The following is a 10,504-nucleotide window of genomic DNA, read 5'->3' as shown; positions in this document are numbered from 1 at the left end:
AAGCCAAGATGCAATCTAGAAGACGGTAGCAACGAGGGGGTATCGAGTCTCACCCTTGAAGAGATTCCAAAGCCTACAAGAGGAGGCTCTTGTTGCTGCGGTAGACGATCACTTGCCGCTTGCAAAAGCGCGTAGAAGATCTTGATCACGATCGGTTCCGGCGCCACGAACGGGCAGCACCTCCGTACTCGGTCACACGTTCGGTTGTTGATGAAGACGACATCCACCTCCCGTTCCAGCGGGCAGCGGAAGTAGTAGCTCCTCTTGAATCCGACAGCACGACGGCGTGGTGTCGGTGGCGGTGGAGAAGTCCGGCGGAGCTTCGCTAAGCTACGCGTGAGATATGGAGGAGAGGGGGGCGGCTAGGGTTTGGGAGGGGGTGGCCGGCCACTTCAAGGGGGGCGGCCAGCTTGTGGTCTTGGGGTGGCCGGCCCCCTCCCTTGGCCCCTCATTATATAGGTGGATCCCCAAGTGTTGGTGTCCAAGTCTTCGAATAAGACCCGAACCAAAAACCTTCCATAAGAGGGGAAACCTAGCCAAGCTAGGACTCCCACCAAAGGTGGGAGTTCCACCTCCCATATGGGGGTGGCCGGCCGCGTAAGGGGGAGTCCACTTGGGACTCCTCCCCCACTAGGGTTGGCCGGCCATGGAGGTGGAGTCCCATGTGGACTCCACCTTCCTTGGTGGTTTCTTCCGGACTTTTCTAGAACCTTCTAGAACCTTCCATAGAACCTTCCGCGATATTTTATTTCACATAAAATGACATCCTATATATGAATCTTATTCTCCGGACCATTCCGGAACTCCTCGTGATGTCCGGGATCTCATCCGGGACTCCGAACAAATATTCGAACTCCATTCCATATTCAAGTACTACCATTTCAACATCCAACTTTAAGTGTGTCACCCTACGGTTCGTGAACTATGCGGACTTGGTTGAGTACTCACTCCGACCAATAACCAATAGCGGGATCTGGAGATCCATAATGGCTCCCACATATTCAACGATGACTTTAGTGATCGAATGAACCATTCACATACAATACCAATTCCCTTTGTCTCGCGATATTTTACTTGTCCGAGGTTTGATCTTCGGTATCACTCTATACCTTGTTCAACCTCGTCTCCTGACAAGTACTCTTTACTCGTACCGTGGTATGTGGTCTCTTATGAACTCATTCATATGCTTGCAAGACATTAGACGACATTCCACCGAGAGGGCCCCAGTATATCTATCCGTCATCGGGATGGACAAATCCCAATTTGTTGATCCATATGCCTCAACTCATACTTTCCGGATACTTAATCGCACCTTTATAGCCACCCATTTACGCAGTGGTGTTTGGTGTAATCAAAGTACCTTTCCGGTATAAGTGATTTACATGATCTCATGGTCATAAGGACTAGGTAACTATGTATCGAAAGCTTATAGCAAATAACTTAATGACGAGATCTTATGCTACGCTTAATTGGGTGTGTCCATTACATCATTCATACAATGACATAACCTTGTTATTAATAACATCCAATGTTCATGATTATGAAACTAATCATCCATTAATCAACAAGCTAGTTTAAGAGGCATACTAGGGACTTCTTGTTTGTCTACATATCACACATGTACTAATGTTTCGGTTAATACAATTATAGCATGATATATATACATTTATCATAAACATAAAGATATAAATAATAACCACTTTATTATTGCCTCTAGGGCATATCTCCTTCACGGATTGGGTGGGCTTTGAAAATTCCAGATCCGAGGCGGAATCTTCCTTGGGAAGCTCCGCATCTCGTATCGGATCTTCGCGACGGCGTCCAGCTCTGCGGCGGTCGCGTCATGCGTTACTTACCCGTGGGTGTCCGTCGGAATCGACGGTTTCCCCGATGAAGATGTGTATGCCGCCAATTGGGACGATGGAGAGCTTGACGGGGTTTGTCCTAGCCGGAATCCAACACTCATCCGGAGGGACGATCGGCAGATTTCCGGCGTAGAGGACGCGCCGCACAGCGATGGTGTCATCGTAGCTTCCCATGGCGGAACCCTCCCGGTTCCGGCCTCCAGACGCCACAGGCCCCACGGTGGGCGCCAACCTGTCGTTGCCTGTCGACGGTACCCCGGAGGAGGGATCCTCACGAGGGGGAGAAGAAGTAGGGGCCATAGGGCGGAGTGCTCTCGGGACGGTGGTACGCGATTTACCCAGCTTCGGAACACCCGCACGATGACAAAGGCCTACCGCTGCTTGTCCAGGAATTATCTGGGCGCTTTCGCGTTGTTACAATGAGTTGTCGTTCTGCCTCTAGGGCTCCCAGGATCCGGCTTATATAGGCGCACGGATCTAGGGTTTACATGGAGAGTCCTAGCCGGAATACAAGTTACCTAACTACGGTACAATATCCTGCCGTGTACGTCAAGGATCCGCCTTCCTTCTAGGCCGTGCTGGATCCGGATACTATATGGGCCTCCATGGATCCGGCCTCCTTCGTAGGTCGGTTAAGATCCGGCTCCTCGTTCCTGGGCTGGACTTCATCCTTCACGATCAACAGCAACTGGGCCGCCCGATGGGCCACATGCCTCACTACCAACTATGGGCCACCCGGGCTTGCCGGATCTAGGCCATGCCGTTGATATACCCATAAAGTATACCCACAACACTCAATTTACTGAGAATTAGCAAAATCGATTTAATTACTACCTCTCGTCCGGTTTAGAGGACCTACGCGTATCCCAAGATCATCAATTTGATCAATATAATATAAATTTTGCACTATAAAAATTATACCATTAGAAAATATAAGATCTAAATTTTCTAATGATATATATTTTTTGTAGTACATATTTTATATTACGTTGGCAAAATTAGCAACGTAGAGATATGTGCAAGACCTGTAAACCGGGACGGAGGGAGTACTTCCTAGCCGACTTAGCATTACTAGCAAAAACGATGACATTTGTACCATCCCACGATTAGAACCTCACACGCTATTACACAACTCCACTCAAAATTATGCAAACACTAGGGAAAAAATAAACACGGGACAGAAGTTGCCAAATTCTGGCACGTCTCACCGACAAAAGAGGCCCACCAGGCCACCATACATGAATACGAGTTCCCGCTGCTCTGTTCTCCGCGTTTCTTTCTTTCTTTCTTGCCCATCCCGTTTCCTGAATCCCAATCCTGAATCCCAATCCAGCAGACTCGATTTCTTGCCCTAAGTTCTGATCCCGTCTTCTTCCTCGCTCCCGCTCCCCTGGTTCCTGCCCTCGCGCTTTCGATTCACTCGCGACCATGGGCGCCACCGCGGTGCTCCCGCCGCCTCTGCTCCCGCGCCGTACCGCCGCCATCGCCGACCTGTACTCTCGCACTACCTGCCTAAGCATAAATCCCTCCTGTATGGCGATGGCGAGTGCCGCCGCCCACAAGCAACCGAAGCGGCCCGCATCCACCTGCAGCGGGGAGCCTCCGGCGAAGCGCGTATGCGCCGCCCCGCCCCTTCTCGCGGCGGCCGCCGCCAACGTCAGCAGCAAGAAACGCCCGTGTCCGAGCAGCGTCAGGGATCAGAAATGCTCGACACTCCCCGCCGCCGCCGCCGTTGTGATCGAGAATCGGTCCACGGACTCGCGCTCGAACAGCACCGCGGCGCAACCAAAGCCTGCTTCAACTGGCTGCAGCATGCGCGAGCTCATCGAGAAGGCCCGTCTGGCCAAGGCTGCAGAAGGGGCCGTCGAACGGAGCGAGATCGAGCGTCGCAGGTCCGAGGAACGTCGGAAGCTGGAGCAGATGGTGGCCACGGCGGACTTCAACGACCCGTTCATCGATCCGGCGGACGTGTCCATGTCCAGTCAGCAGCTCAGGGAGACGCGAGAAGCAGCATGGGATGCCCAAGCTCGAATCGTCGCTGCGGCTCGTCAACGTCAGAGGGAGGCGCTCAGGTGCAGTGTGCTCGGCTGATCGAAGCATGACAACCGGCAGCGTGTACCCAAGCTCGAATCATTGCCATGGCTGGCCGTGGCAGATGTGACAGGGAGGCGATCAAGTGAAGCAATCCCAGGAATTGATGTGCTCAAGTGACCGGAGCACAAGAAAACCTGTCAAGAATGTAGCTTTTCGACTGATTACTGCATGTTGCAATCTGCAGTCTTACTATTGCTTTAGCTGACAAAAACAGAGGAAGGGAAGGTAGAAAAAAGGATATATAAGTTGGTTGCAACTTATCAACTTTCGTAGCTAGTCTTACTGTCTTAGTTGCAAGTGTCTAGGACTATGAGTATCACTGGCATGTTTTCTCCTAGTGCGAGTGAGGATCTTAATTTTGTTATTTACTAATGTCTGCTAATTATGATCACAGTTGATGCATTAATGTAATGGATTTGCTTGTAATGTAAGAGTGTTAAATCTGCTTTATGCAAGCATCTGCCACCAGCTATGTTTCTCTCTTTTCAGTGATGTATCTTGCCTCCAATTACCATTACCATGAAGTCATGAACAATAACAGACACACTATTCCGCAACAAAAAGTTGCTTGTAGTTGAACTATTCTAAGTGACTGTTTTTCAGAAGAGGAACAGATACCTGTGGGTGCCCCCTCATGAAAAAAATCACCTCAAATAAAGAAAACCGAAATTATGCAGAATTTATTTATTGCATCAGGAAGGCGCCAAAAATCAGCTTTTTTTTATCACCAAAGATCAACAATATCAGCTCCTTATTACAAACATATCAGATGACAGCAAAGGCTGTAACTTATGCCAGTTGAACAAATTAAGCAGAGTATCCTCCGCTAGTAGTAGTACCAAAAATATATACTCGTCGAATTCCTCTTATCGGCAGTAGTGTGGAGTATTGTTCTTGCCAGTGCAGAGGGAGATCAATGGAATAGGGAGCTCCGCTCTGCTGCCCTCCTCATGCTAGGAGTCCAGTCAGTCATTAGCTTCAGTGACGTTATGTCAGTTCGCTAGCACTGAACCTGTACAAAACTAACACACGTGACTTCCTGTTCATACTGTCAAATTCCTCTGACCAATCGTGTGAAGTATTTTCTTGCCAATGTAGACAGAGGTCAACCGATTATGGATAGCATCTATTCAAGGACAGTCCTCAATGTCTTTGAAGGACCCCCTTTTCCCTTTCACAGGTAGCAGCAGAGATTCGTGGTGATCCTTACAACTCACGGGTGCATTTTATACCACCAGGCATCATCTGGTAACTGCCATTTTTTGACATCTTGTTAGTGAGTAGATTCTTGTTTATTCATATGTTGTCTCTCCTTCAGTGCTAGCTCTACAGTTTGAGATTTCAAGTACCCTGCCTGCGTGCTAAATAAAGCACTTGGGTGTACCATTAGGCAACCTCATTTCATAACAGACTTACAGGCTTACATCACAAAATGTGATACACTGTTTTCCATATGTAACCGTCGTCGTGCATTGTAACTGAATCAGTGTCTCGATTTTGCTAAATACTGCTGATGCCTGGGCATCAAACAAGTCATTTTTGGCTCCAGAAAATTAACTGGGGCGAACGCATGGCAAGCTTTGACTATGGATACAGACATACAGCTATTGTGCAGTTTGAATCCTTCATATAGTTGATTGAAAGAAACTGTGTGAGCCGAGCCAGTCACCAAGTCCATAATTCAGAGAGCATTTGTTTATGACAGAGTCAGTAAGGAGCAGTGTAAGACTGCTGGATTTGGATTGCTCCTGTATATACTCCTGATACACGAGTTCATATCTTTACCAGTCAAAAAGGAGTTCATATCTTGAGTTTGAACCATGATGCATCAAGACAGACATATGTAACCAGTTGATATCTAGTCACTAGCATTACATCACGCAGCCATGACCGGGCCATCAGGGTACATATTTTCTCTGAACATTTGGAAGCATCTGAGGAGCATGACCATCTGGCAGGAGTAGCACTACTGCATCACACGACAGTTAAGAACTACAACAATCAGTTCTGACTGGCATTTTGCCTTCCTCTGCCGCCAGCTCAAGTCGCTGCATGGTTTCGCTTTTTTTTTTATTTTTTTATTTTTTCTTTTCTTTTCAGCCTTTTCTTTTTTATGTTTTTTCGAAAATTTAATAATTTTTATGTATGAACAATTTAAAATTTGAATATTTTTAAAACTTGAACAATTTTCAAATTTGAACAATTTTTATATTTTGACCAATTTTCGAATTCCAAAAATTTCATATTTGAACAATTTTCGGGGTTGAACAAATTTTTATTTGAACAATTATTTTAAAAACTAAATTTTTTATTCTGAATATTTTTCAAAAATATCTATTTTTAAATTTTATTTCAGTTTTTTAAATTTTAAGATGAACATTTTTAATTTGAATAAATTTTAAATTAAACATTTTTGTGATATGAACAAATTTTAAAATAAACATTTTTTAATTTGAATATATTTAAAAAATTCTATTTTTCGAATCTAAAAAATAAAAGTAACAAAAAGAAACGAAAAAAAGAACAAAAGAAAAATAAAACAAAAAACAAAAATAGGAAAAACAAAACAGAAATAAGAGAAATAAAAAATAAAAGAAAAAACGAAAAATAGTGGAAGCCCGCACCTAACTGGGCCGGCCCATACCGCGGCGCGGGGTGTGCGGCGCGCGGTACGCGCCGACCTGGTTGGTGTATAGGGTTTACCCGGACGGGGTGCCGCACACCCCTCTAACCCGGAGGCTGTTAATTGGGCCGCGGCCCATCACGTAAACTCCTTATTTCTTTTTTATTCTTTTTTTCGTTATGTTTTTTAAAACTAACCTTTTTTCTGTTTCTTTTATGTTTTCAAATTTTGTTCAAAATTTTATGTATATAGATTTTAGAAATGTACGACTTTAAAATTGGTTCAAAATTCGGAAATCGTTCAAATTTCTAAAAATTCGTTCAAAACTCGAAATTCGTTCAAAATTTGAAATTCATTCAAATTCTAAAATTGTTCAACGAATATGAACAATTTTTCAATTTGAACATCTTTTCAGAGGCGAACATTTTTCAAAAATTGATTTTTTAATAGAAAAATAAAACGAGAAAACAGAAAAAAGAAACACGGAAAAAGAAAACAGAAAAAGGGGAAAAGAAAGACAAAAAGAGAAATAACATGAAAAAAGCCAGACCGGGCAGGCCCTCACCACGGACGGGCTAGGTCGGCATATGGGGATGGCGTGCGGCCACCCCAAGGGGAATTCCTATATGCCGACCAGGTCGGTGCCTGCACCGCGCCGCACACCCCCGCGCGGTGTGGGCCGGCCCGGTTGGGCGATTTTTACTGTTTTTTTCTTCTTTTTCTTTTCCTTTCCTTTTCTGTTTTCTGTTTTCTGTTTTTTTTGTTTTTTCTTTTCTTTTTCAGTGTTTCTTTTTTGTTCTCTCGTTTTTTTTCTATTCAAAAATATTTTTCGATAATTATCAAATTTGAAAAATGTTTAAGTATGATAAAATTTGAACAAATTTTTAATCTTGAACGAATCTTTGAAATTTGAACAAATTTTAAATTTTGAACGATTTTTAAATTTGAACGAATTTCAAAAATTTGAACAAATTTTTCATCTTGAACGAATTTCCAAATTTTGGAAGAATTTTGAATTTTGAACGATTTTTAAAATTTGAACGAATTTCAAATTTTGAACAAAATTTTAATTCTGAACAATTTTTGAGCTGTGGACGATTTCCAAATTTTGAACGAATTTAAAATCGAACGCAAAAACAAAAAATAAATGAAAAAAACCATTATTGGGCCGGCCCACAGGCTGGGGAGGGTGTGCGGTGGGTGCACCGCACCGACCAGGTCGGTGTATATCACCCCCACCCCAAGTGTCAGCACCAAGTCGGGAGCTAACTAACGACACAACCGGCCTGCACGGGCCTAAGAGCATCTCCACTCGTCCCCCCGAGGAGGCCCCCGGCGAGCGTTTTTTCCATCCGGACGGCGTAATTCGGCCCAGTCGCGCCCCCGGTTCCTCGTTTTCGTCCGGATTTGGGCCTAAATTCATCCGGCGATCCCACGCCCCGGCCCCCCGGGGAGCGCTCGGGGACTCCGGACGAGTGAAAAGCGGGGAAGGGCCCGATCTGTCGGTGACTCGACGCACGAACCCCACCGCCACGTCGCTCAAAATCTCCCCCACCCCTCGTATCTCTCTCGCCGCCGGAACCACCCCGCCGGCTTGTTGCCCAGATTGCGCCGCCACTCCTTCCCCACCTGCCTATATTCCGCCGTGTTTGGACGACGGCCTATCTGGCTGCTCTTCCGGCGGCCTGTTTTCCGGCCTGCTTGCTCGTCGTCGCTCGCGGCTCGGGTTGCCTCGACCACGCCCGTCAGGTGTTCGTCCATTTGCCTCGCCGGCCATGGACTCGGACGAAGAGGAGGAGCAGATGTTCGTCGAGCTTATGCAAGAAGAGATGGCAGCAGCCGCCCAAGACGACGAGCACATGATGATCCTTGGTTGCTTGGCAAGCATGTACGCCGGACTGGCACCTCGTCGGCGTGGTGGGTCGGCACGAGGTCGCCGGAAGTGCAAGCCGAGACAGCGAATGGAGGGCTACTGCATGTTGTACGCCGACTACTTCGCCGACAATCCAGGGCCCGGTGAGACAGTTGTCCGGCGTCGTTTCAGGCTGAGCGAAAGCTATTTCGCAAATTGTGTATGCCATCCGCCACTTTGATCCCTACTTCAGATGCAAGGCGGATTGCACTTTGGTTTGGTTGGATTTTCGTCACTGCGAAGTGCACGGTGGCTATGAGGATCTTGGCGTATGGAGCTCCCGGTGATACTGCAGATGACTATCTTCGGATGGCGGAGTCCACCGCCCTTGATTGTTTCTACCGGTTCTGCAGGGCCGTCATAGCAGTGTTCGGGGACTATTACTTGAGATCACCCACTGTCGAAGACACTCAGAGGATCCTTGCAACAAATGAAGCTAGAGGTTTTCCAGGGATGCTTGGAAGCATTGACTGCATGCATTGGCAATGGAAGAACGCCGACGCCAACTAGTCTGTCTTAATTTGTTTGAAAAATTGTGAAATTTGTGTGCTTCATTTGTTTCAGCACTTGTTAAACATTGTACTGTTATCGCCGAATTTGTTTCAGCAATTTTCGTCCTCTTGTTTGCCGAACTTGTTAAATTTTATGTTGAATTTGTTTGAAATATGTCAAATGGTCGAGGTTGGGGGTTTCCTGCCGGGGGGACGGCTGGAACTTCGGCGCTCCCCACGCCAAATCTTCATCCAATCCGGACGAAAATTTCGCCGGATTTGGGCGTGGGGAGCGCCAACGAGTGGGGATGCTCTAACATCCCGGCCCATATAGTTTTGGACCGTGTCGGTGCTTGCAGGCTAGGCCCAATCCCGGCCCATGTAGTAACTCTGAAAGCAAGATATGCTTCAAAAAAAAACTCTGAAAGCAAGATATTGATTAATTTTTAGAAAATATTTTTTACAACATAATAAATGTCAGAACACAATACATGCCAACAACACGAGCTCCTTGTAGCCTGTACGCTTTCAAAAAAGAATGTGCCACAACATCGACCCTTGTCTGTTCATACAAAAGCTACTGGTCCACGACTAAGCACACCAACATTGTTTGATCCTATCAATGACCATATCACCACACATGCCTTGGTACGACGAACCCTCATCAAACGGCGGTCAACATCACTCCTTAGATACTCCTAGCAAACCATGTAAAATGCCAAAAAGGATAAAATATTAACAAACAAAAAAGATGCCTTGATGACAAGTAAAACAACCAATACGGGGAGAAAGGCGTGCAAAACCGCAATCAAAACAAGAAGAGTCAACTGCCATACAACGATGTGGCACCGGCAAATACATCCACCTGCATGCCGCCACCATTTGCCAAAGTCACAAGCGGTTGCAAATCTCCAATACGACCGTGAAATCCCACATGGTCTCCACGTGTCGGTGCCGGCGGTGCCACCGGGTCGATCCAATCTGTCGGATCACAAGTATTCTAATAATTAGAATACTGCTTTTGTAAAGAGAAAACTTCGGAGAAAAGAGAGAAGAAGAAAAAAACGAATGAGGATTAAACAGGCCGGCCGGCTTGCACAACAAAAAGATTGTTTGGCCTTCCAGAGAAAGAGAGAGGCAAGACGAAGGATCGGCAGAGCTTCCTCGAAATAGGCTTTCGCCCCGCTATATTAATATAGCAACCACACGATACAACTACACGATACAACTGCCAACTGCTAGGGCATCAGCACAATCAAGCCCAAAAGAAAACATAAAAGAAAGAAAAGAGAAAGAAAGCCAAAGAGGCCGGATCGATGAAAACGAAGGTGTCTCGCAGCCACTGCGCCCTCCGGAGAATTCCACCACGCGCCTAGCATTTTGGAGCGCCGCGTACCAAGCAGCACCTTCAAGAAGGAATGCGACGATGACGACGCTGCTGCCCGGACTAGTCCTAGGGTTTCCCCCGGTACGCGCAGGGACAGGGAGGAGAGCTTCACCAACGCCCTTCAGGAAGGAG

This window comes from Lolium perenne, chromosome 7 (genome assembly GCF_019359855.2).
Source record: "Lolium perenne isolate Kyuss_39 chromosome 7, Kyuss_2.0, whole genome shotgun sequence".
NCBI classification, from domain to species: domain Eukaryota; kingdom Viridiplantae; phylum Streptophyta; class Magnoliopsida; order Poales; family Poaceae; genus Lolium; species Lolium perenne.
This window is presented reverse-complemented; position numbering follows the sequence as displayed.